This window comes from Myotis daubentonii, chromosome 3 (genome assembly GCF_963259705.1).
Source record: "Myotis daubentonii chromosome 3, mMyoDau2.1, whole genome shotgun sequence".
NCBI lineage: Eukaryota > Metazoa > Chordata > Mammalia > Chiroptera > Vespertilionidae > Myotis > Myotis daubentonii.
In genome coordinates, this window is record NC_081842.1 from 150,000,014 (window position 1) to 150,004,243 (window position 4,230).

Consider the following 4,230-nt stretch of genomic DNA (forward strand, 5'->3'; position numbering starts at 1 on the left):
GGAGTCTCTCGGCCTGGCATGCACCCTCTCACGATCCAGGACACCTCAGGGAATGTCAGAGAGCCAGTTTCGGCCTGATCCCACAGGCAAGGCTGAGGAACCCCACTGGTGCACGAATTCATGCACCGGGCCTCTAGTATTAAATAAGTTTTACTAAGCCTATTCTTCCTGCTATATAATTTTCTGCCTATTAGGCAATTTCCTATTATGTTTTTTTATTTCACAAGGAGGCCTATTACCTTGTAAAGAGATTATGGAATAGACTATCTCCCTTGTAAATTATTAGCTTCCTTGATTACAAATAAACTTCAGCAACTCATTTCATGAGGCCTCTGAGGTACTTCTGGGAAGTAAAGAATGGTTGATGGAGTTTTTATACTCGAAGAACCTGATTTTCCAACTCTAAAACTCAGAAACAACTAACAGGGTAACAGGGCCATGGGGAAGTTCTGGCCAGACTTTGCGAGAGAAAAGCATCAATTGGTTGCCTCCCTCACAGGCTCAGCCACACCTGTGGTGTTGCTCGCAGTGACCCACTGGGATGGACCCTCCACCTGCCAGCCAGATGGGTCTCTGTGACTTTGGGCATGACACTACACCCTCAGCCAAGCTGCAAATGGGAGGGGTTTGGATACAATAATCTTGAGAGCTTCTTCCAGGTTGGCAATGACAGTCACAGGACATTTTTTGCTGTTAAATGCAGGGATCGGGCATTTCTCCTCATTAAGCTCCCCTCAATCTGGGAACCATGGAAGACTTTTCTTCATTTCCACCCCCCCGCCCCAGTGTCCTCATGACAAATACTGGGCCAGCGAAAGTATTTCACTTTTTTTTCTTTCTCAATGCCTTTACTATGAGGTATGAGGGGGAAATCTTACAGGTACACATGGAAAAGACAGGCATGATCACAGGTGAAAGTGAAGACAATCTAACCAGAAAGTTTTAACATCCGTCAGCTAGTGAAGCTGAAGTTCGGAGTACGCTATGTAGCAGGGCTGAAAGAAATGGTGATTAGTATTCCTCTCCTCCCTGCCCTCTCTTTTGACAGTATCCACACTCCCCTCTCATAATCCTTCTCAAGAGCAGCCATGTCTTCACGGGACTCAGAAAACTCTCCTTCCTCCATGCCCTCACCCACGTACAGTGGGCGGCGGCATGCTTGGCGCACATCAGGTCAAACTTGTGGTCCAGGAGAGCCCAGGCCTCCGCCATAGCTGTGGTGTTGCTCAGCATGCACACGGCTCGCTGTGCTTTGGCCAGGTCTCCACCAGGGACACAGTGAGAGGCCACTTTGAAACCAGTGGGGCACCAGTCCACAAACTGGATGCCGCACTTGGTCTTCATGGTGGCAAAGGTAGCATTGACATCTTTGGGGACCACATCACCACGGCACAACAAGCAGCAGCAAGCCAAGGCAAGGGTCATATTTCACCATCTGGCTGACTCAGCAAATGTATTGGTGATCTCTGCTATAGAAAGCTGTCTGTGGTAGGCTTTCTCAGCAGAGATGACAGGGGCATATAAGGCCAGAGGGAAGTGAATGTGGGGTTAGGGCCCCAAGGTTGCTCTTGGGTTTGGTCAGATCAACATTAAGGGCTCCATCAAATCTGAGGGAAGCAGTAATGGAGGACACCATGTGGCTAATAAGGCAGTTAGTGTAGGTTGGGCACTCAATACAGGGTGGGTTTACAGTTGTGAGTACACAAAATGGAGAGTTTATTCTTGTATTATTACTTATTAATTATTGTATTATTTTCCATACGAACAACTGTAAACCTACGTTTGCCCCACCCTGTATTGAGGTTTCTAAAACAGATGTCACAGATGGTCTCGTTGTCAACCACAAAGGAACAGAGTGCTCCAGGTATGGATGGTGAGGATGGAGTTGTTGGGCTCAATTACGGCTATGGAAACCTGGGCGGCTGGAAAATGGAGAACTCTAGCTTGGACTTCTTGTCATAATTGACAAAGAGACAACTGTTCCATCAGTAGGGTGATGAAACCCAGAATTAGTTCCCCCACCAAAGATGTAAGAAATCAAGAAGTCCTGAAGACCTGTGAACTGGTCAGCCAGTTTCCAAATTTGGTCCATGATGAGGTCAGTGATCTCCTTGCCAATGGTGTAGTGTCTGCAGGCATAGTTATTGGCAGTATCTTCCTTGCATGTGACGAGCTGCTCTGGGTAGAATAGCTGGCGGTAGGTACCTGTGGAAACTTCATCAGTGTAGGATTCAGGTCTACAAACACTGCCCTGGGCACATTCTGGCCAGCTCCTGTCTCACTGAAGAAGGTGTTGACGGAGTCATCTCCCCACCTATTGGTTTTTTCACTTGGCATCTGGCCATTGGGCTGGATGCCAAGTCCCGTCAGTAAAGCTCCCAACAAGCTTTGCCCATCTGGCCAACAAGGATGGAGATGTGCTCGTGCATGGCTGGGAGTTAGCAGGCACAGACAACAGGAGAAGACATGGGGTTCTGATTACTGTCCCTGACAAGCTAAGTGTTGAGGTAAGTAATGCATTCAAAGCAATTTCACTTTGAGGAGTTCTTATGTGTGGCTGAAATGTAATTCATGTAGTTCAACAGAGCACAGTATCCTTCAGCAAGCACTAAGTGGTGATGTAATTATAGATCTATATCTACTGCCTGATCACCTCCATTCATTTAGAAGTGTAACCTCAGCCCATGCCCGAAAATGTCCATAGAGGGGGCATGTTTCACACTAAATTGGTCAGCTCATGTTATCACACTGCCTCAGCCCTCTTCCTCCTCTTGTGTCCAAGGACCCCTGTTTTGAGGTGACTCTGTCAATCAGGAAAAAGCCAGTGTTCCCAGCGGGAGTGAATTCTGGATGCTCCCAAGGATTCCAGTCCCAGCATTGAACAAGACAGAGGAGAGGGGAAGGGCCCATCCCCAATCTAGCTTGGCTGGAGTCCAGGGTCTCCAACCTGCCCCTTCAATAGCAATATTGCTTTGGCCTCTATCTTTGTGTCTATGGAGGGAGCCAGTAGGTGACAGATGCCATTCATTCCATCGCCTCCATCCTCTTCCTCCTTGTCCCTTTCTCTCTCACATCAATGTTTCTCTCTCTCTCTCTCTCTCTCTCTCTCTCCCCCTCTCTCTCTCTCTCCCCCTCCCTCCCTCCCTCCCTCCCCCTCTCTCTTTCTTTCTTTCTCTCTCCCCCTTTCCCTGCCTCTATCTCTAGAATCAATGAAAAACATATCCTTGGGTGAGGATTAAAAAACACTAATAAACAAAGTTAGGCCAACCTAGGTTTGAGTCCTGGCACTACCACTTACTGGCTTGAGCAGGATTCTTGAGCTCTCTGAGCCTCAGTTTCTTCATCTCTCTAAAAGAAAGTCAAATTATGTCTTACCATAAGTCATAGCAATAAAGACCATATGGTTTGGTGAGGTTGAAATGGCCCCAGTGAGGTAGGGATGGCCCCGGTGAGGTAGAAACTGCCCCGGTGAGGTTGGGACGGCCCTGGTGAGGCTGAGACAGCCCCAGAGAGGTTGGGACTGCTCCAGTGAGGTTGGGACAGATAATGGGGACCAGTATAGACTGATGAACAGGGGTAGATGCAGAGGCAGAGCAACCTTGAACAGACTGTCAAACTACAGTGGGAAGCCTGGGGAGGGTTTGGGGGGGGGGGTGTTAAGAGATCAACCGAAGGACTTATATGCATGCATATAAGATTAACCAATGGACACAAGACACCGGGGTGGGGGTGGGGGGGGTAGGGGCCGGGGGAATGTCAAGGGGGGGAAAAAAGGAGACATATGTAATACTCTTTGTAATACTTTAAGAAATAAAAATTATAAAAAAATTAATTCATACTTGAAAAAAAACTAATAATAAAATGGAACAATTATAACAATATACTGTATTAAAAAAAAAAGACCATATGGTTTGAAATTGTGTTCAGTTCTTAAAACTGTTCCATCCTAAATGTTTCATCTCTATAAGCCTCAGTTTCCTCATCTACACAATGGCTATAATAAAAGGGTTGGCCTGATTAAGGTGTGGATTTGAAATGAGATGATGCATGGATAGTCCTCAGCAAAATAACCTACATAAGGAAACAGTCACTACATTGTTGTTCTTTATATCAGAATGTCTTTTTGTGAGGACAAAATAAGATAAAGTGTCTGGTGCTAAAAAATATCCATGTGCATTTTTAATATTACTTTTCCTCTAGATTCTTTTTCTTTGTGGAGAAATTCCTTAT

At 46.3% G+C, this 4,230-nt stretch overlaps 1 pseudogene; it reads right to left on the reverse strand.

The window, feature by feature from the left end:
- Positions 1–982: 982 nt before the first annotated feature.
- Positions 983–2,429, reverse strand: LOC132229728 (tubulin alpha-1B chain-like; annotated as a pseudogene).
- Between the last annotated feature and the right edge of the window lie 1,801 nt (positions 2,430–4,230).